Source organism: Zeugodacus cucurbitae, chromosome 3 (genome assembly GCF_028554725.1).
Source record: "Zeugodacus cucurbitae isolate PBARC_wt_2022May chromosome 3, idZeuCucr1.2, whole genome shotgun sequence".
Taxonomy (NCBI): domain Eukaryota; kingdom Metazoa; phylum Arthropoda; class Insecta; order Diptera; family Tephritidae; genus Zeugodacus; species Zeugodacus cucurbitae.
The window spans coordinates 68,991,607-69,016,074 of record NC_071668.1 but is presented as its reverse complement, the minus strand read 5'-3'; the positions used below and the strand labels follow the sequence as shown (position 1 = coordinate 69,016,074).

Below are 24,468 nucleotides of genomic sequence, written 5' to 3'. Positions count from 1 at the left end.
CTTTTTCATTCGCAGAGCAGAAGAGCTGGCAGTCGCTAGCGTACACAATGCCGGTTAATGGCGAATCGGTGATGGTAAAACTTTTGCAAATTTGCATTTTCATAAATCATTCAAATCTACCAGTAGCCACATTAGGGTAAATAGAATTTTTTGACTATCTTATTATCTCTAAACAAACTACTAAACTACTACTAAATAAAAATTTCAAATTTTACCAATATCTCGGCCGCATATCAAAAACTATATAAGCCATGTGTGAACAGACAGGGTATGTTTGTAACACCCGGAATCAATGGCTTGTATGGAAAACTTCCGGATTTTACTACATATCTTCACGAAAGTTGGTGTGAGTTATTGTTCATAGAAATAATTTAATCTCCGAAAAAATTGTTCAGATCGGTTCACTATAGCATATAGCTACCATACAAACCGAACGATCGGAATCAATGGCTTGTGTGGAAAATTTTCACATTTGACGTGGTATCTTCACGAAATTTGACATGGATTACTGCTTAAGGTAATAATATAATCTCCGAAGAAATTGTTCAGATCGGTTAACTATATAACCTTAATGTTTCTAGCAAACAACCCGGCTAAAAAGTATTAATAAAATGTTTTCTTTTTTTTACTTACTTTTTCTTACGTCTTTAGAATTGCTTAAACACATAGTTACTAAAAGAAATGTACCTGTGAAGGGTATATTAGCTTCGGTACAGCTGAAGTTAACGTTTTTTCTTGTTTTTCATTGCGTTTGTAATATTTTTGCTTATATGCCACATTAACATCAAAGCAACAACAACTACAGTAAATAGTTTAATATTGCCCTTTGCCCTTTATATGGAATGGAAAATCTTAATAGAAAATATGTAAATTTCTGCAAACCAAAGTTAACTACTTCTCTTCTTAGATTAGTAAGTTATGCTAAGCAATAAATTATCAAGAGTAAGATGGCTAAAAGCAATGGATAATATAAACATAGAAGAATTAACCGGGTCAGTTTACTTTATATAAAGCTATTAAAGATATATTTGATTTTGAATTGACGATGATAAAAACTGTATAAAGATTCGATATTTCTTAAATCAATATAAAACGTAAAATTAAATCGACATTGAGGGATTGGTAATACCGGAGGGTTGAGGTTATTGAAAATAACCAGGAATACACGAAGAATGCTCCTTCATGCTCAAAAACCAAAAGTTTTGTTGGTCATGCATGCGAACAGAGACAAAGGTAGCCAAATTCAATCAAGCGAAACCACTACTTCATCACCTTTGCGGCACATTTGCATAAAATCCATAAAAGCATTTTGTCGAAAGACGAAAAAAACAGGAAGATTGCCAGTTTACTTCACCATACCTTACAGTAACTTCTAGCAAGAACAATAAGAAACACAATATCAATGCATGACGTTAGTTGTGGTTGCTTTCACCGCTTAATAGATTTACTTTAGAAAATGTTCTTTCTTAAAAAGACTGCAATCATGCTACCACTATCCAAAATAAAAGTCCAACGAAATATATAGTACCAGCGTTGGCTGACTGTAAATTGATTATAAGTGCACTGGAGATGTGGAGATAGTGGAAGCACTATCTGTGCACCGCAATAACTGTACTGTTTGACACCTTAATGGATTTAAACAACGGATACGCAACGCGGCATTACGCTTCAATAAACGTCCGATGTGTCGCGGCTAAGACGAATTTTATTGGATTTCTACACCGAACTGCTTCTGGCTCACCTGCGCAATGTGCCGTCGACTTGGTTGGCTGAGTTGAATTGTACGACGGTTCACTGATTTCAGCGGGTCTTGCGGCGCTTTTGTGGATTTAGACACCTAGATTTAAATCAGTATTTAGTTCGACAGTTTGTCTGTCCATCTGTCAGTCAATCCTTTTCTCTTCAAAGTGCGTTCATAGACAGATAATGCAGAAGAATGAATGCAGAAAACCGGCAATGCTTGCATTTGCTCGTGGAATAAGATTTATTCTAATGACCAACTAGTACCATAACAGAAATTGAGCGCACTTGGTGCGTACAAATGAGCTTCATGGATTCGCCTATTCTTAGTGGGGTGGCGAAGAGGTTAATATCGTATGAACAGAGTGTTGCTTATTGGTGTGCGAACTAGAAGGTGGAAGAAGGTCTGGTTAATGTAGAATAAACAAGATGGAATTGTCGATATATAGGAGGCCATCTTTTACACTTTTACGATAAAGCATTCCACAACTTCAATGTCGTACACATCACCCACTAATCTCCTTTATTTTCTTAAAACATTGCTTTCATTTGATAAAGTTCGATTGTTGTTTGAAAAGTGCAATATTCCTTTGGCGAAATATAAATCCATTTCTGAAGTGCAATCGAAAGCTTACAAAGCCAAAAAGAAAAGAAATGAACAATGAAAGAAAATAGTTAAGACGAAATAAAAAAGTGAAGTGTTTATTGTTTTACATTTGCATCTATCGCTTTTGACATACATGCTATGTGTGCTAGTTGCATCTTACTGCACTTGAACGCATTTTATACAATATTGTTGTTGCCTTTCCTTTCAAACACTTAGCTAGCTTCTAAAGCAAATGGTACAAAGATAAAGTACATATTGAATTTTTTGAAACATCTTTTGCTTTGGGGCCTTAAGCTGATTTTGCTTCTCGCCCGGATGTGTCAAATTTGGCTATGGTGAAGATATTGTCTGTTGAATGTATATACTCTAGCATATTCAATTTCCTTTAATTATACTCTAGCAACCTGTTGCACAGAGTATCATAGTTTTGTTCACATAACGGTTGTTTGTGTCACCAAGAAATATAAGAGTTAGATATGGGGTTATATATACATAAATGATCAGAATGACGAGTAGATTTGAAATCCGGATGTCTGTCCGTCCGTCCGTCTGTCCGTCTGTCCATCTGTCCGTCTGCCCGTGCAAGCGATAACTTGAGTAAAAATTAAGATATCTTAATGAAACTTGGATCACATGTTCCTTGGCACCCTGAGGAGGTTGCTTTCGAAAATGGGCAAAATCGGTTCACTGCCACGCCCACAAAATGGTGGAAACCGAAAACCTATACAGTGTCATAACTAAGCCATAAATAAAGTTATGAAATTTGGAACATAGAATCCCATTAGGGAGGGGCATATTTGGATGTAATTTTTTTGGAAAAATGGGCGTGACCCCGCCCCCAAATAGGTTTTTTGTATATAACTCGCAAACCAATAAAGCTATATAAGCCAAATTTTTTGTAGTCGTTTCATTTAGCCATTTCCTTATACAGTCCAAAAATGAAAAAAATCGGATAATAACCACGCCCACCTCCCATACAATGGTTGGGTTGAAAATTACTAAAATTGGGTTAACTCCTTAACGAAAAACGCCAGAAACACCAAATTTTACATAAGAAATGGCAGAAGGAAGCTGCACTGAGATTTTTTTACAAAATGGAAAATGGGCGTGACGTCGCCCACTTATGGGTCAAAAACCATATCTCAAGAACTACTCGACAGATTTCAATGAAATTCGGTATATAACATTTTCTTGACACCCTGATTACACTCGAACGAAATGAGCGAAATCGGTTCACAACTACGCCTACTCCCCATATAACTCAATTTTGAATCCTTCTGATTCGTTCACTTTATAATACATATATACATTAGGAACAAATGAAACTGTATTTGAGCTGTGACATCACTTGTGGAAAAATTGTCAAAATCGTACCATGACTTTTCAAGGCCCCTGATATCAAACATGAAGAACTCAGTGCCTAAGGCGAGAGTATAAAATGTTCGGTTGCACCCGAACTTAACCTTTCCTTACTTGTTTTACTTAAATTCATATCTCCATAATTGATGGGTACATAGCCTCATTGCATCGAAGCATTAAAATGTTGCAAAGAGAAATGGTTTGCATTTTCATTGGTGTGCTGATCGCTGCTAAATTGTTACATGGAATTTGTTGAATAAGAATTGATTTAATTACTGACCGATAGAAATGGGTTCTAAAAACATTAGAGAGAGATTAGCTATCATTAACGAAGACTACTGCCCTAAAGTTTATTGACGACTGTAACCTAGATTTTCAAAGACGTTAAACCAAATTCTTGTCAATATGTATGTATGAATATAAGTGGGTTAAGATGTGCATATACATATAGAAACAACAGTATATAACAAGCCTTTGGTAGGAAATGCAAATTAAAGTTTGCATATTGTATTTGCGACAATGGTCAGCAACTGATTCGATTCGATTATGTGTGCTCAAGTAACCACTTGAGAAACTGGAAGCCTTCAGCAGCTAAAGCCCTCTATACCTCCGCTTTTCAGCAAGCTTGCTTACGTGTGTGTGGACTGATGTTTGCTCGATAAACAATGCAATTATTAATCCAACAAAGCTGACGAAAATTGTCTTACTGTGAAGCTACTTAAGCATGCAACTGGCTTGCAACAATCGAAGATACACATATATAAGTATACACATGTATATGGAGTGTCTCTTAATAAGGAAGTGTCCAGTTCATTGTTAGTTCGTTAAGATTAAATTAAATCTTCTTGGTATGGTATGCAAATACAAACAAACGTACATGCCCATGGATACATAATAGCCCAGTTGCTAATCCTTCTTAGCATTTTGTTGTTGATATGCTATATAGGAAGAGCTGCGGCAGCGCCTTAAACTCTACATTCGCAAATTGCATTACAATTAAACCTTTTGTTTTTGGTGTGTTTCAATAATGTAATGAGCAGTGAATTTCACCGATTAGTAGTATATAATTTTATCTGTGAAAAAAAATATATGCAATACGTAATATGTAAATACATATATTTGTTGATATTGATGCAAACATTAAGTAAACACTGAAATTAAATGGTGGAATGCTTATCTTAGAAAAATATATTTTAACAGGATTTACGGTCAAACTTACAGTTGAACTCTGCAATTATTTTGCACTTAAGACTATTTGAACAACTATAAGAACATTCGCATTGCAGATTTCTTGAGAGGATTAATTTTTACGTACATCTATTTTTGGACCTGAATGATAATAGAAAATAAAACTTACTATTTAATAATGGATGGAAATAATTTTGTGAAGATTTTTCAATTTGTGAGACTGAATATTCCAACCATGTTGAAACTGTTGAACCGACTTGCGTTTACAATACTACTTTACTGTCAGAATAAAGTTTACATTTAAACCTCTTCCTCAAGCTCTCGCTTATTGTGCGTTATAAATTAAATTCACTAATCGACCAATAACTTTTCCTTCCTTTTTTCATATTACTCTGTTGAAATGATGCGCAGAGAGCGCGCACTATCAACATTCATAGAACTGCTTTACCGACATGTGAAGTCTCGAAAGCCATTCACAATCACAAAGTCCGTTTAGCTTTTATTGCATTCGAAATCTGTTACGGTGAATTCATACGAAGTGGTGGACTTGCATTAACATTTTAAATATATACCTTCTATAATTCAACATGCAACACAACAGATAATGCGTTATTTTCACCTTACATTCAAATATTCTACTTACCAGAAAAAATACATTGAAACGCTTTTTGTTACAAATTATTAAAAATTATTTGTTTTTTTAGGAAAGTAATATATATATTTACTCATACTCTTACAAATGTGATTTCTATTATTTATATAGATTCGATGTTGACAAGAATTTTTTATTTCGCGAAAGACGAAAGTGATTTCAGGTGCTGATATAACGGTTTATAGTTTGCTTGGCTATTCTCTGGCTGAGCAACAGATTTTGTACTGTAAAATGTTAGCACCCACAGATATGCACCTCTAATCCATGATGAAGAATGAAACACCATTCAGCTCTGCACGTCATGCTTCATTTCGATAAATTCTGTAAGGTGGAAAAAAAATAATTAGATAATAATTTCTTACAATAAAATGGATTTTAAGTTGTTATATACAATATATAGTCATAATGAGTACTATTTTTAGTTTTTAGAACCAGAAAAAATCGCTCGGGAACAAATATGGACCTCTCCAGCTATCTTTGTCCACATCCTTTTGCTAATTTCTATCTATCAAATTATCTAGCACACAACCGCTTTACATCCATATTTATGTACATATATATAGGACATTTAGGTATTCGAGTTATCATTTTATAATTGCCATATTTATGTTTTTATGTATTTTTGAAAGTTTGTATATACACTCATTCATATGTAAATGTAATCCTAAAGTCATCTATAGTTTGTTAGTATTCATTTGAATTTGCTGTTTATATTTATTTGCTTTCATTCAATTTATTTGGTCTCGATTATTCAATGCACTCAAATATTTATTTTATAAATAATAGATTATACAGCAGTAATTTGCTTGGCTGGCAAATCATGCGCTGCAAATGCTGGTTTTTGGTTTGATATACATTTATGGTTGTTTGTAACATTTAACATTTCATGAATTGGTATGAGGTTCTTTTATTATTGTTAGTATAATTTTATTTTTCTTTACCTAGCCTTTGCCTCAATGGCTGGTAATCCGTTTAATATTCGCTTTTATTTTCATTCATTTGTATTTTGTGTTATTATTTTTGAGAACAAATGGGACATAAACTCCAGGCGTCCGTCGACTCAGTGCGTGTGGTGGGGCAAACGTAGGCTTGTTATTGAGCGACGCTGTGGTAAGAGAAATGGGTAATGAAAAGGTTTGTGTAAATAAATTATTGACATACAGATATGAAAAATGCTTCATACAGCTAATGGACAGTTTAATTGCTATACAAACAATATTCTGTTTGCTTATACGCCATGTTGTATGCAGCGCTACAAAACACATCTGACCTTCTATATAGTATAGAAAGCAGCGCATTATTAAAATATTAAAGTACAAATTGTGCAACCCTTACTCACAAATCAGCGCCGCCTGCGTTGCAGCACCTCTCCGACCAATCGCCAATGCGTCATTAGTACGTGACATGGTTGCTTGTGGTCACCGTAGCTGACTCCGGTTCGCCCTGTTTCTGCCACCTGGCGTACGGTGAATGTGGTGAATTGGCCTCGAGTGCTGCGCCAATGGCTTTGCTATTTATAACTACGTTGTTGTTGTAGTTTGATGTCACTTATATGGTCTGTTGCATTCGGTTCGTGCCACTCATTGCCGTCTTTGTTACTTTTGCTGTTGCCGGCGTCACTCTTGTCTTCTCCAGCTGTAAGCGATGACGAGGCAAATGCATCTGACGTTGGTAGGGTCAGCAGATCTCTAGTGTCGATTTGCAGTCGAAACAGCTCCTCCTGTTCGGAATTTTCTAAATCAAGATTGAATTGTAGACCCTTGTTGAGCAGCAAGTGATGTCCTCTCGAACTGCCAAATCCTGAAAAGGCTGCAAATGCTGTAGTGGCGATTTTTTGTAAATGGAAAAATAGAGAGACTAAGAAAGCAAATCGGATTACCAAAGTGAGCGGCTTAAAACGTGCACGATTCTGTTTTTTGGTTTTTTGGCATGCAAAGTATACGGCATGCAAATCTTTCTAAGCGGCAAACAATTTTAGTATATTTTTAGAGTTGTATGACCAAGTGTGTGATTGTTTATTACAAATATATATATACGAGTATATATAACATCTGTTTATATATGTATATGTATATGTTCATGCAAAATTACAAGGATTATGTGCTAAGTTGCGGTCGCCCACATTGTAAGCGATTAGTTGACCCAGTAGCCGCAGTGGCCCACTTTCCTTTCTTTCAATTACCCTTTCGTACTATAAGTCCTACTATATGGCTAATACGAGACCTCAGTTTGTAACACTATAACGTACAAGTGTGTTTGTGAGCACGAACATGGTACCCATCATATTGTGTTTCTCTTTCGCAATTGCTTTTTCAATATACAACTGGCCATACTATGACTTTACTTGTCCTTATCACTTTAGAGCTCATCTCATGCAATTACCACATCCTCCTTTCCACACTAATTTTCGAAATTTATCGCATAGAAAAGTCGTAAGGCCATTTTTGGACATTCTCCAACGATTAGCATTGTTAGGAACAAAAACAGCAATGAAGATTTGTACTCTTATATACTTATATGCTTGCAAACTTACAAGCAATAAAGTAAGTATCAGAGTAAGCCCCTTGAGATAGAATTTATATATTCTTCTTAATCCGAAACTACTGTAGTCATGTCAGATTATTTGTACCATGGACTTTCGATTAAGTCGACCCTTATTGCCAAAACTACCCAGCTTTAACAGAGAATAAATTAACTTGAATAAATAAAGAATAAGAAATTGTATTATATACGAACCTCAACTGAAGTTTAGTTGGTCATATAAAGTTCTGAGTAAATAATTCCTTGGCGATATTGATATCAGAAGATACAAGTAGATTAAACAATTATTAAGGAAAATAATTAATTTTACATTTCAAAAGCCACCAAAAAATTGTAAAACCTCCGTTGTGATGAATGAAGTTCCTATATCTTACAATACTCGACTATTTACCAAACCCAACAACTCACCAAAACCAGCGATCTTATATCTGTATAGTATATACATATTAAGTATGTATATAACCCATTTCATTTACAATTTATACGTCGAGACAATACAATGACACTACCGGTACAAGACTTGCTGATTTCCCACGAGTACGAGGCGTACCGATAGGTTCAGTGGATGCCGGTATTGGTTAAAATGCGAAAGGAACCAAAAGGACCACAAATGACGGCAAATTTATGTAAATTGAACGAACTCGTTGCTGTTGCCACTGTGCTGCGCTTGTATTGTAAAGCAATTATGCATTCACGGAGCCCGCGCCGGATAACAAGGAATTGGTATACACGCTGCAGACAAACAGTTACTTATTCAAATTTTGACTACTACGGCAGGTGCTTTAAGCTTAGTCACACCGGCAGCACCACCACCAGTGTGAATTGTGTCAAACTTTATCAATATTGGCGCATATTGTACGCCCCGTACGAGTATATTCAAGTATATGCATATGAAACATTCATCAGTATACATATACTCGTATGCATTGCTCACATGGAGACTAAATACCTAATTATTGATGCAGTTGCTAGCCAACTGCGGCTGCTGTGAAAATTAACTGCAATTGTGTAATGAAAATGAGCAATCACTTCGGAATTTTCCGACAAGTGGGTCCCAGCGCATACTGTGTTTTGAGGTAACAACTACATAAGTATACTATATATGATTGTCTGGAAATGAGCATTGATGCTACTACTATATGAAAAAGTTGATCCTTAGTATCTAATATGAAAAGCGATTATATAGTAGATATGATATATTCATTTTATAGTCAGCTTTCCGCAATTGTTTGGCTCCCTCAAGATACTGATGACTTTTATCGTATGTAAGTATTTTTTCATATCAGAAATATTTATCTGGTTTTGAAATTGCTTTGAATAGTTTACTGCTAAAAAGAGGATTGAAAAATATAATCCCCGTCGAAAATGCGTATAAATTAATTAGTGTTGAAAATTTAATTGTGCAACTCTGGCAAATTATGCAAAATTGAATAGCATTTGGCGTTGAAAAATGTTAGCGCGATGTTGTCGTGTGTGTTTGTTTGCTAATATAAATGACTATTCACGATAATCCGCTTATATCACATAAAGAGATGCATATGCATGCCGCCATAAATATCAACAAAATTTCTCAGATTTTCTGCATCACCATGTCTGCCAGTACAATGCAAGCGCAACGCAACCAAATGAGCTGGCGATGATGCTGAAACGACTTTAGTTGCCACCATCGACAACGTTGTTGCTATTGCTATTGTCATTTTACGTATGTCGGTGCGCTTCACTTGCTAAATGTGTCATTTGAAAATCGTGAGATAAGTAGAAGCAACGTCGACTTCCACACTGTGTACCTAACGTTGGCTAATACGTTCGCAGTCCTATGACGTTTTCTACAGAGTTAGTTGGTAGAACATGAGCACACGCGTTTTCATATATCTACGTCTGCGAGCATTTGCATTTACAAAATTGGCATTTCGCACTGCTTTGCGTTTGCCATTTGACGTTTTGCACTTTTATATGTACTGCATGTGAGAGAATATCCATTGTAGATTTAGTATTTAACAGTTCGGATGGAGCATTTATGTGTGAGTTAAGGTAGATTATAGCAAGTTTGTCAGTTATGACGTTTAAATTATAAAGAGTTAAATGTTTAAGTATATGCATCAGTGTGATATTGAAAGGATTTCTTTGGAGAGATGATTGTTTGGAGTGTAATTAATGATTCCAATTTTTTTTATAGAATTTTTAGATTTTTCAGTAATAATTAGTGTTTGCTTTTTCAGCATTACAATATATTTATGATGCATATAAACTTTCATTTAAAAATGCAATATTATTACCAGCATTTGGATATTTATGCCAAGACAACACATATGCATTTACATGCGTGTAAAAACATAGTTTACATTATCAAAGAATTTTTTAGCCTCTATAACTGTTACACCAATTAAATATTTATGCACTAATTATCACACCAGCAGAGTAACCAAAGTAAAATTAATTTTAAAACATAATGAATTAACGAAATATAATTGCACGTTTGTTAATTACGGACACTTTTTTAAAACAATGTGGCAATTATTTTTAATTGTTAGAAATTTCGCATATTTTAAGCGCTAATTGGGAGGCATATAAATTAAAGTTTTCGTTACCGCAACAAAAAATATATATTCAAGTACGAATTGGTAATCTTCTACATGTATCACGTTGCGTATGAGTAACATTTATCAATACCTCCACTGTTAGCAACAAAACTCTAAAAAACAACCATTATGTAGCCTTCCTTTGCTACAGTAACAACACTCATACTTATTCTATATTTTTTGCATTCCTTTAAGCCTTGTCATTCAACCAACTGCGCTTGGGTATGCACTTATGTACTTTGACACTATGACAGATACTCAGCTAGCTACCCAGTGAGCCAATAATGCAGTAGACATACCCTCTTCCAAATATAGTTGACTAAAACTCGCCAACACTCTCTTTGATTGCTGTTGACAGTTCACTTGGCGTTCGTAGAAAGCTTGCTGCTATTGCTACAAATATCTACAGTATACCTACATACATACATACATCAATAGTGCGCTCACCGCTAACACTATCAACGTTATGCATTTGGAATTTAATAAAATAATGGAATTGACTTGCGGCCGTGCGCATATTGATGTCGCTGATGCTGCGAAAATAATAAAACAACAACGAAAATAATTGCAGTCAAAAGCAACAGGGATTTAGCGTGGCTTTTCGAGTATGCAAAATGTGATAGAAGAAGTATATAGTTAATATACATATTAATGTAATAATTTTGAAGTATTCATAGTTGCCATGGTGACCAGTGCAGCGCAGCCACTTGCATGCATTCGAAACATTCACATTCATTCATTTGTATGGCTCGTTGCATGCTGCAAATGCCGATTACTGGAGGCGAATGAAATGAAAATTATTAATAAATTTGTGGCGGTCGCATAGCAGATAGCGACGTGCCTATATACACAACAGCTGCACAAACACATATAAAAACCACACTTCCTCATATTCAGCGACCGCTATATCATGTAGCAGGCGATTACACACATTCAGGCGCATAACATTCCAATTTATGCATATATGTGTGTTAAACTACAATTATCGCGGAATGCCAAGTGGCTTGGTATGCGTGTTATGCCATGCCGTATGTATTAATGTTCACTTCCGTTTCCTATTGTATAGCATATGACATACTAGAACGGTTTTTGGCCAACGATTGGCATATGTTTTCAGATACAATTGCATAGTTGTATGGTGTGAATGTGTTGGCGTAACTAAGATATATACTTTTTTGGCATATTTTATACGCCGATTAAATTTGGGGCACAAAACTCTAGTAATTGATTTATCGAAATTTCATTGAGAGATTTTTTTCTGTTACTTTCAAACTGAAAATGAATACATAAATATTTTGAAAGGTAATTGTGTATAATAAATTACAGTTAAGGGCTGATATGAAAATTGCATTGAATTATTTTTAAGAAATTTAATTATTAGACACGAAATATTCTACTCAGAATGTTAGAATTTCACTTCAGAAAAAATGTGTCCAATTGTCCATAATCGATTAAAAAACAATAGCATGCGGTTATACCACTTTAATTATTCTAATAGGAGAACAGGGAAAAAGCGAACCCAAGCAGGCGACTATTTGTTTTTTTTTTTTGTTGGTTTATTGAGGCTGCTTTGGATTTGGTTTGTTATTTAAACAATAAATGGAATTGCACATTTCTTTTCTAAATGTAAATATAATTTTTTTTGTAACTTGTTTACTCTAATAAAATGCAGAGACATATCTAACTTGGCTAGAATTAGTATTTATTACAAGTGTATGAACACTTATTGTTCTAAAAATGTTGTAAAATATACATATTTATATTAAAAATCATAAATTCACAATAATTTTGGCATTTATATCATGATGTATATTTTATCGCCCTAATAACATGGCGTTACTTTAGAACTGAATTAATAGCTGCAGGAATGGATATATAAATAAATGCATAACTAATCAATTCCACAATTGGAAAACTGAAATTAATAGCCAAATACATGCAAAATCAATCAAGTACAACTATTTTGCAAATGCATTTTGAATAATGCAATAAACAATTCCATTGGCAGAAAATAACTATGGAAATAGCTATCGGCATATATATGTAAATATATATAACCAACGGTTATTAAAACATACATATGCGCACGGGGGTATGAAATCAGGCATTACGAAATTCGAGAGTACAATACAAATATTGCAGTGGCTTAATTATGACTAATATGGTTTATTTCCATGCGATACGAGATAGTTATCAACATACTTATACATTTATGCTTATGTGTGTGTATGTAATTGACTTGGTATTTGTTTGACTTATGCTCATGCGGTACACTGCAATAGAACTGACCGAAGTTACAAATTTCAGTTATGAATTTCTCACAATATTATCCGTTTCTACAGATAGTCAATTAGGGACAACAGCACAAGCGTATACTTATACAATAGAATTAGTGAAATGAATAGATCAAATGTTGGAATTCTACACGCACTAAGTAAGTTGAGCTTTAGCAGATAACATCGGTTTGCCACTAAAGCTTGAAAGCAAATATTAATGCATTATTAGCTATGCTAGCTTTAGCGCTTACTTGGCTACAATAAGACAATTTCACAAATTATATTGCTGCACTTGATTTTATTGTTTGAGCTAATAAAATGATCGCAGTGGGTTAGTATGTATGGTTATATATATATATATAGTACATATATATTAAGATATGTGTTTGTAATTGCATCAATTATTGCGTTGGTAGTGGTTGTTGTATTTTTATTCATTCTGCTAGTATGTCAATTATTGGAATATATGAGAGTCTCATAATTGGGTTATTTTACTTTACTCTAATTAATTAAATTTTATTACTCTTACAGTTATAAAATAAACATCGAATAAGCTAAACAATAAATTATTTTGGTTTAGTTGAGACTTTCTCTACATTTTTATTACTAGTTATGATCTCTGTATGGCATGACATTTTGCCGAGGTAATAATCTTAAAAGCGCGAATTGAATGTTCTAAAAATTATAATAAATAAATTAAAACATAAATTTACTTTTTGTCCAATGCATCGATTTGTGTGTACAATGAATAAAATATTTTAAGAATATAAAAATTAGAATTCAAATATATAAGAAATTAATTTAAAAAGCAGTGTGCTTGAGTCCCATTGACTTTGCATATAAAATAAGTATAAACACAAAAAAGAATATACAGATAAAAAATGTTCAGCATAAAGCAGACTATGGAATATTATAGCATTTACTTACAAACCCCCAACTTGTATGAGCGTTAGCATTTGTATGAATTCATTATAATAGATCGCCTCATCAAATACACATACATGCATAATAGTTCAATTAACAGATAGCATTTTCAAAATGTTCATAAAACATTTATTTAAATTAAGTGCATTTATCCCATTGCATACGCTCGAATAAGAGCAAGCAATCACATAAACATACATCAATATACCAGTACTAGGACACATTCATTTATTTATACAGATCTATTGAAGCGCATAAATAAACCGTTGAAATCTCGTTAAGTGCATTTGACATATGCGTATTTTCGCTAACTGTATTGTGAATTGTATAAAATAATTATTTATTGTCACTGGGGTAGAAAGAGTTAATCTTTTTCCGTTTTTTCTCTTCATTTTTGTTGTTCTATATTGTGTGGGTTTTTGATAAAGTGCGACCAATATAACCGCAAACAACACGCTGAAGTAGCCTCATACTCACATAGTGTCAAGTATTTGTACACTCGAATATAGAAATGCGTTGCAAAAGTTTCGGTTTGGCGGGCGAGAAACCGCTTGTAACAATGACTATGTCAGCAACAATATGTGTGAAACGCGTTTAAAGCCGTTTTTAATTTGCGTATGTACTTAGTGAATTTTTTGTTTACTTAATTATACAAATATCATCAATGAACATTTCTATATATAGATATGTATATTTATGCAATTATATGTGGACCTAATAAGTAAAGTAGCAGGATGCAAGAAAAATGTCAGCGCCTAAAGGTAAATTGTGTTTGTGGCTGTAAATGGTGCCATGGTTCAAAAAAAACAACAGTGCTCTCATAAACACCGGAGTAAGCGTGCAAAAAGCTCAGCCAGAAGTAGTAAAAATAAATATAAACAATAATAGAGCGCTAGTTGTAACAGCACTATTGCGCCGAATTGCTACAAAAATTGCTCGCCGTCTGACTGTCATAAATTTCGCGTTACACTACTTTGCAAATACATAATCGTATATACAAGAGCATATAGATAAGTAATCTGTATATGAGCAGCATCCCAGTGGCAGCTTAACGGTACACATAAATAGCCATTGTGAGCCAAAGTAACCGTCAGACATTCCATTATCTTGCCAACTGTAAGAATATATGAGAATATGAGTAGCATAAATGCTCAACTGAGATTCGTCGAGGAATGAAGATGAAATCACGCGCACACTTACTCGTAGAGCATTCATGAAATAGGGAATAAGATACAACATCACTTATGAAAATTTAAATAGTGCAGTTAACTTTACTCACTCAGTATATACAAACACACATGTAGTTCTCATTGTTTGTTAGTGGATGGATTTAAGTGGCAGCATACCAAGCCTTTTTGTGGCTGGCTCACTCAATTTTATTCTCGTTTAAATTCTTTTCCAGCACTTAATTTGTAGTTTTGCATAAATGCATTAAATATTTGTGTTAGCCCACTTTTTAAATTGTTCACTCACATTTTTTCGTGCCACTTATTTTGAGTGCGAATGTGGCATTTTGGTAGAAATATGATTTTATTCCACTATTATTTGCGTAGGTACCATTAACAATAATTGTAGATCGACCTTTGAAATTATATAATACCTATTTTCACAATTGAACATCTATTTTGTTATTTCCAATAATGTAACAGTAATATAAATATAAATTTCTCCACCTACGCAATCAGTGGTGTGAATGGAAATATTTTTCAGTAATCACAGCACAATATTGTGTGTATTTATTTATTCAGGCTTATGTTGTGAAAATAATTGGACAAAAATTAAAAGTTATTGCTGTGCAATTACGAAATTGAGTTGGAAGTGCTACAAAGTGACGGAGCAGCAAAAAAAAAGCACCAAACAGAAATTTAAAATAAATATATGAGTGGAAAATTAACAGCACGGTGCTATTGTATACACACGCTCTAACATATATTTAATGAAATGATACAAATAAATAAATATGCAAGTACATTAACACATACATAAGTAAGCAGCTAAACACATGTAGTATGTTACTCATACGCCGTAGGTTCACTATATTGCAAGTAAAGGTGTACATTAACATCACTTTTCACTTTTAACTTTGACTTTTGACTACAAAGTGCAGCCAAGTGATGCCGATACTCACTAACTCAGTTATCAATCAACCATTTAAAGATGTCCATTTGCTAAAATTTCTTCGAACTTTAATATTTTCACTGCAGCACAGAAGAAACTTTTCAAAATGTTCAAATTGTTCACTTGAAATCTTTTCTCAGAAACTTGGCTTCAACAAAAATAGAAGGAAGAAAAATATATTTGTGTTTAATACATATGTAGTCTATGTATACACAATACATACATATGTACATATAAATTTTTAAATATAGTATTTATATGTTAGAAAAAATATTCTTAAATTGCAGCAAGAAGCTAATACGTTTGATTTAATGTTTTGATTCAATTATTCAATGTAGTAAATTAATATTCAATTAACCTATTACTAGTAACATTAATAAAGAGCTTTGATTAATGATAGAATTGTCGAAAGAAAAGAAGAAAAATCTTCCAACTACTACTATATCAAACCAGAAATTCCATTTGAAAAAATAGTCAGATACGCATTTTGTGTTAACAATTACATTAAAATGTTTGGCTACTATCTGGTGAATGCAATGAGCCAAGCCAAAACACTTTAATGCAATTGACATCGTTGCAACGATATTGCGCTAAAATGTTATGCTTTGTTTTCCGTGTTTTATAGGTTTTTTTTATACATATATTCATCTCATCTGAAAACCTCACACAGACGTCGCTGTTGCACGCCATTTGACTGCGTTACAATGGCAGTTAACAACTTAAATTAGTGCTTTTCGCCGCAAAACGATGTAATTGTCCACTCTAATTGCGATGGTGCGACGAGGCGAAGGAAGATGTTGTGTACATGCCTACTTGTATGCTTTTTTATAGAAGAGAAAGAGACTCGCTCGCTCGTCAAACAACAACAAAGCAAGAAACTAGGATAATGTGTCAATGTGAGGCCTACAAACAAGGATAATCGTAGATGCACGGCTGTAGCCGTCGAACACACACATGACGGATATATTGTTGCCCAAATAAACGTTCGCACGTATTTTATATTGTTTAGAAAGTAACAGTGAAAAGAAAAGTAGTGAAAGAAAAATAAAAATAAACCTAAAACGGAAACGGAAACGGAAACCGTTAGAAAATAACAGAAAATGCTTATAATAGTCAGAACAATTTTTGTTTTCATATTTTTACTCTCAGTTGACTATTTCTTATTTGCATTCTTGGCATTCATGCTCTGAACAATTTGCAGTGGTTGGTATTTACATCGCTCGTTGTTATTGTTTTGTCGTGCCAGTACGCCAGAGAAGTTTGTGGAACCCTTTTCCTTCCTACATGCAACCTTACCAACTAACTTAGCAAATGGTCTGCATATTTGACATTGCTGCAACATCGTTTTGTTTGGATGGCAACATGCGTCTGTGGGTATGCTATTATTTGGGCGCGCAAATATTATTCCTTTAATTTTCAACTATTCTGCCTAGATTTAGTTGTGCGCATTTTTATACAAATTGTTTTGTTTTTATTGGCACATTTTTCATATTTTCAATTTTTCATTTTTCTGTTTGCAATTTTAATATTGTAATTGCAAACGGCTGTGATTTGCACTACAAAAGTATGTTTTGTAAGTAGGGGTTAGTCTCTGGAAAGGGTTTTTTATTTTAATTTCTTTTTTCCTAGAAAAAATTGTGCCGCTTAATTGACCAGAAAATTGAATTAAAGCAATTTGACCGCTATAGCTCTAGAGGGTGTTGTGATAAGAAATAAGCAGGAATTGAATTTTTTTATAAAAGAAAGATAATTTAGGAATAATAAAAATTTAATGGGATATTAAAAGAAGTTTGCAGATATAAAAAAGCAATGTGAGAATGTGAATAGATTCTAGAAATAGAGAGAGAGGGAGAGATTCTTTATTTGTAATCAACGTCTGAATCATAACAATAAATGATTTAAAAACTCGCAGAATTTGTTTCACATAAAATAACAATTTCAAACAAATTATTATTAAATTTCATTATTCTACCGTTGAAACTTCAACCACAATTACTTTCTGTCGTTTACAATTATATTAAAGTTTTCGGCTATGTTTTCAATTACAGTTTCTGTTCCCGTCTCAATTTCACAGATTTCACTTCTCCACCTAAAAGAAACAACTTTTACACTTACTCTTACAAAAGCAGTCGAGAGTATTCCTTAGTAGAAGCAGAGTTGTTTTGTTATCCTGTGCACTCAAAATAAGTGTCGCTTTTGACGCGGTTGAGACAACTTGAAATATTTTGTTGGCAATAGTTAACATTGCACTTTTATACACTTTGGTATGTAACTGTGTGTATATGAGCAATTGTTGTGAGTTTTCGTCGCCATAACGGTTTATTAATGCAGTTTTTGTTTTTAATATTTGCTTTTCTCGCAATTGTTTTATCGTTCTGTATTTTATTGTTGTTTTCTTTCGTCCTACATATTCATTTTGTATTTTTTATGACTGTCATCCCCTCCATGTGAAATGCAGTCGCAATCGCAAGCTTTTATGAATATTTTCAGAGTTTTCTCTTTCTAGAGGTATTGGCTATTGCCAGCGCTTACTTTTCTTTCACACTTCGAGTGGTTTTAAGTTGCACTTCATTTCGGTTTTAGTGCACTCTGCTCTTGTTGCTTTCAGTTTTAGTTGATGTTGCCTTTTTGTGTGGCGGCAACAATTTTATTAAATTTTTGCATTTATTATATCGCTTTCTGCGATGCCAAGTGCTTAAGAGAATGTTGTTTGTTGTAGATTTTTACCTTCATTTCATAGTTGGTAAATACATACATATGTGATTAAATGGTTGCCCATGTAAATGTATTAATACATATCGCCATCGTGATTTTGTTATTCATACGCAGTGTACAACATTAATGGCTTTCTGATACTTTGTGTACCAGTCAAATAAATAGAAGATAAAAGCAAATGTTTTGTTCGAATATACTTGCAAATATGATGAAGTAGTTCGAGGGAAACAGATTTGTGAATATTAAAAAATTTACCAAGAATTGTGTTTAATTAAAAGATCGCGACATATTTACTTTCTGATCTCACGACCCCAAGGCACTTTTTGTTGAAAATATTATTTTTGGAACCGAATTGAATGAATGGATGAATGGATAAAGATGACATGTTGTTTCAGCAATACGATGTTGGATGGCAATGCGATAGATCTTCTTTCAATGCAATTTCAAAACAAATGAAGGACAAATTGTCAAAATTATGAACTGATATTAATCTTTCAAAAAATTTATATGAAAAATATTTGGAATTCCATAAATAATTGATGGAAGAAAGAACCAATGAAGAAATTAAAGTAAAACTGATGAAACGAACACAACAAAAACGGTTTGTTCTGTCCTCACTCGTCTACGTTGATGGCTAAACTGTCAGGCAGAAATAAAAAAAAGAAAGTCTGCTGGTTCCTGGCAGTTTGATTGACGATTGGCGGTATTCTTTTCGTTCCTTTACCACTTTACGTGGGCATTTTCCATTATGACTTCCACACTTATGAGTGGAAGTTTGTCACCGGTAGTAAAACATTGGCACGACAGCGGATTTCGGCGTGTTCAGATATGCAATTAGTGTGAGTGGAAATATGGAAAGAACACATTTTCTGGCGTTTGTTTCGTCTTTTCGTATATTAACAACTATAATAATATGTGCCACGTAGAATTTAATGCATTTCAAATGAGAAGTGAAAAACCAAAGTCACAAAAGGGAAACCACAAGCAATAAGGAATCTAGCAAACAAATTACGTTTTCTACAAATCAAGAGACAATAAAAAGAACAACAACAAAAACAAACAGAGTAATATTTACAATTTCATATTTGAACACTGACAAAGTTAAAAGCGTACAACTCTTGTTTTCATTGCAATCGAGGAAAGATTCACTCTTGCTTGTATTCGCCGCTCACATAAAAAGGATGCACGCTCACTTGCTTGCACGCTGCACACACAAGTGCTAGAATAACTGTATTGCCAAAATCTGATTATAAAAGCAATCTAGAATTCAGCCATATGAGCTCTTTAATTGTGGAAAAGCAAAAGAGTGGCAACACTATTCGGATATGCGAAGCTTCATAGCAAGCCAAACGCTTAGTGACGTGCTCAGCGTGTGACAAACGAAGAGGAAAACTATCAAATTACGTAAAGTTGATAATCATTGTTGCCCACACTAACTATCCGTAAACCCAATACATTCCAACTAATAACTGTCAAGCACAATCAGTTTGGGTGTACGATGGCGAGCAATCATTGTTACATTCTAGTTATCTTCAGCGTAGCATGTGCATCTCGTGACGTGTGCAACTTCGGTCGGACAATTCTGAACACAGAGCGAACAAGTGCGCATAAGGACCCAACACACAGAATCGCCGGCAGCTGAAGCACCCCACGCAGACAAATACTCTTGTATCTCTATAAACACTCACGCAGCATTAGAAATGTTTATCCAGCTCAGAATGTAGTTTCATTCCTTTTCAGCACGAAGATAAACTTATTTGCTCCCGTGCTTCCAATTTTGGTGTATCCACAATTTTATATGGTTGTGTAAATATGAAAGAAAAATGCAATAATGTTTGTTGACTTACCTCATTCACCATGAAGTTGCTGTCTGCATTTTGTGCCCGATCATTTTTAGAACGTCGATTGCTTTCACATGCCCATTGCTGCTTGCGACAAGTATTTTGAAAGCTAGAAGCAATGTAAAATCGAAATAATATAATTTATTAATAAAATATTAAAGAAAGGTTTCTTGTGAGCTCTGAACACAAGGATTGTATCATTTCGCCTGACATACTGAACAATATTTAGGGATATCTTGGAACAAGCTTTCAGATCTAACAATTGCGTATTCTCAAGGTTTAATTACTGTTAGAGTAGCACCTACAACTCTTTAAAATCTTTTAACAGTTATTTCAACTTCCCGCCTCAATTCACCATTCAGCCATTCTATAAAATCTTAAGGTCATTCCACTGCTTTTTCTTTTCCAGTTAATTATTTTTTTAATTTCCTATTGTGCACCCAAAACGTAAATATCTAACATAGTACTCTACTTTCAATCACGCGCAGGATCCTAAGCAAGGATAACAAAAAGAGAGCATCTGCGCTGATGGCTACAGAAATTGAAAAGCGCAAGTAAACAGTAAGAACTGAACACACAGAGCTCGACTTTGGTATTAGAAGTGGATAAGATTGAATGAAGCGAAGCGGGCGAAGCCAAGTCAACTCGCAGGATGTGTGCAGGTGACTAAAAGCGACAAAGCGGAGGAAAACATCTAAACAAAATGCGTTGACTTGACGAGCACACTTGTGAACTTTGTTAAAAGGTTCAAACTCATACTCACTATTGTTTATTGACAGTCGTTTGTAGGTGAATTTATACGTGTGAATGTGAGTCCTGTTTGTCGTTAAGGCAACACAGCACAGCTGTTCTTATTCCGACAAGAGGAGGCAAATGTTAATTTCGTGTAAAGGCAATGTGCACTTACGAAACACATAGTGTATTATGTGAATGACATTGCCATACGATTAAAATAATTAACCAAAAAAAAATTTAAATATCAACAGAAAGTATATAGAATGAGCGTTAAAAAGTAGTATTTCGAGAATTCACTTCACTAAGAGTTTAGATTTATGTTTAATTTATGATTCGATAAGTCCCATAGTATAAAGCTGCACAGCATCTAAAAGGCGACTTACTTTTTACTACGAACCAAAGGACATGCTTCGTTGGCGCAGGATATTTGGATTGTAATGCTGTACAGAAGGCAACAGAAGACGTCTTCGCTTAGGCTCAACTAAAAGCGCAATGCAGTAGATGAAACTACTAGCCAGACAATCACCCAAGTGGGACCGAGCGGATGAAGAAGAAGGCATAGGACAGAATTAGTAGAGTAAAATCCAATTCGAGTGAGGTTGGCACCAAAGAGTCCGCCGACAAAAAGGGAGCAAAAGCCACCGAGACGGCCAATAATTTCTTACAAATAAAAATAATCTTTTTTTTTTTGTCTACTCACAACATCTCACAGCAGTCGCAAATAAGTGTAATCAATATTATTACAATTCGAAGAATGGGGCCAAGTAAGAGAGGAGGTGTGGGTGAACGATTAGGCAACGGAAGAACTTATCGTTTGTTGGTTAGATTTAGTTTGGCTTTCTGGTTTGTCCTTTGGCGACAGCCGGCAGCAAATAATAATATAATGAATTGGCTGTTGGTGACAAATTCCATTGCCTAAGTCATACAAAAAGGACAAAGTAATAACAAGAAGATAGAATGCTATAACATTAATTGGTAAAGCCTTTGCAAAACTCTAAACAATTTTCTCAAGATACATTAGGCACAGGTCTACAAGCTGAGGAAAACAAAGCAACAACAAAAAAAATCGGTTAATTGGTTTTATATGTCACTTTCATTTCTCAATTAAGTGAATTTGATTTCTTATTATTTTTGCTTTTTCCCTTCAATGTCTTTCACACTATTAGTAGAACGAACTTTTCAAATACAAAAAAAATATATATGTTAAGAAAACACAAACAGTTAAGACAACAGCAAAGAAAAATAAATTTCTTGTCTCAATTATTGTGTTCGTTTGACCGCACCAAATGCCCCATTGCTTGAGGCATAATGAAGCTTATCTGCAGCACTTGATCGCTATAGAGGGTCATTCACTATAATATTGTGCTTCAAAGGTATACCGTTAAATAAATGTTTGGTGCTGAGAACAAGCTCTTTAGGGATCATTAGTGGCGCCACATTTAATGTGCTCTCTCATTGTATTTGCTAACTCACTAGCTGACCCACTCACACCACTTGTTCATTAAGCGGTCATTTAATGTTAACCACCGTAATTCACTAATCTGTTTACCACACTATCATAAAGCAAATACAAAAACTTTCGCCATCATCAACGAGATCCCCTCTTATACTCCATGCTTTCGTTAGAATTTATTGTTTTGTCTATGGTGTTGGGGGTGTTGCACCAAAGTACCTATAATATCTATGACATTACTTCGAAAAAAGCATATGCCTTGGTATTGGAGGTGGAGAAGGTGCTAGATGTAAATAGCGAAAAGAATTCAGCAGGTGACAATTATATAAGTCTTTATAAGCTTTTCAACATTGAATGTAGTAGTTAGAGGTAGTTATGTCCATAAAGCGAATGAGTACGCCTCATTTACCGTAACAAAGTGTTTAGACAGGAATGAATTCTTGGCAGTACTCTGACAGTACACGTGTCAAACATGTAACTTTTTGGAAGTATTCGTTAGATAAATGTAATATGTTTTGCCAGTCGTTGTCTGATCAAAGATTTGTCCACATAAAGACCAAGATTCGGTCCACTACCAAGAACTACTTGTCTACAATAAATAAGTTTGCCACTCACCTTGGATCGCCGACAGGCACCTCCAACTCCATGGCTCCTCGAGATGAAGATGACTGACCGAGTGATGAGCTTACTGTGGTGCAGACTCATCATGATCACCATTACTGGAATCAATATCTTCCTCATCCGCTGAATCATCATCATCGTCGTCGTCCTCTTCATCGAGATCATCAGACGAGAAATAGAAAGTGAAATGTTCATTTAGTTTTTTTATCAAAAACTTATCTGACTTCTTAATTACTTAATGCCATGTTTTTAATTCGCAGCTCACCGTTGCGACGGATCCACTGTTGCCGTGTATAATCGTACCGCCGCCAACGGCGCTTCGTAAGTGGGTCGCATTTGGCGCTGTGCCTGCCATCGGACGAATTACATTCCATACCATACACTCCATGCATCTGCAAGCCCTGTCCACAGGTCACCGAACACTATGTTAGGGAGCAAAGGTACAAATACAAACACATATGATTATTCAAACCGCAGGGCAGGGTATAGAAATTATAATTAATTTAACTTTGGGATTTACTTTTATAGTTGAGTTGCATACAAGAACAACTAGGATGGAATTCATAAATCGGAAGAGTTACATAGAATACAGTTATACATGCTTTATGTATCCACACCACCTAGAGTTTGTCAGAATCAGATGGAATGTGGTTTATTGCTTCTTTTACAAAATTACCTTACTGTATGCACAATGAATGGTATCTGACCATAAAGTATTAGCCTCCCTTAAAGTGTACGCCCGTAAAAGCATCCAAATTAATATTTGCCCTTTTACCAGCAACCCAAAATTACCCACGAATTGCTTAATAATTTTATACTACACAATCGCGCAAGCGGAAATGATGTGAGAAATGAAAGTATCACACTAATTAAAGCGCAAACAGTCGAAATTGAAAAATGTTACAGCATAAAAGAAAAGTTGAAAACAGGTAAAGGGATGAACTGTGAAATTTTTTCGAAGAAAAGATCAAAAAACATAGCGGAAGCAAAAAGCGTCAGCAACACGAACTTTAATGCTTTCACCTCTACCACAAAAGCGAACACACACTTTAGTCGTCCACCTCCCATGGTGGGCACTTCTCAATCATGCAGGGCTCCTGTGTAGCTGGCTTTGGCGTA

General features: G+C 34.5%; 1 long non-coding RNA gene across 3 annotated transcripts; it reads right to left on the bottom strand.

Annotated features, from left to right (window-relative positions):
• Window positions 1–5,624: 5,624 nt before the first annotated feature.
• LOC105214730 (uncharacterized) lies at window positions 5,625–23,764 on the bottom strand. Of its 3 annotated transcripts, XR_008470522.1 has the most exons (7): window positions 23,585–23,764; window positions 23,344–23,499; window positions 20,547–20,649; window positions 6,882–7,346; window positions 6,708–6,819; window positions 6,488–6,651; window positions 5,625–5,867 (listed from the first exon to the last, which is right to left on the bottom strand). It is a non-coding gene; the product is annotated as an uncharacterized LOC105214730 (long non-coding RNA). The 3 variants fall into 3 exon arrangements; XR_008470523.1 differs by lacking the exon at window positions 6,708–6,819 and having other exon boundaries at window positions 23,585–23,761; XR_008470521.1 differs by lacking the exon at window positions 6,708–6,819 and having other exon boundaries at window positions 6,886–7,346; window positions 23,585–23,759.
• Between the last annotated feature and the right edge of the window lie 704 nt (window positions 23,765–24,468).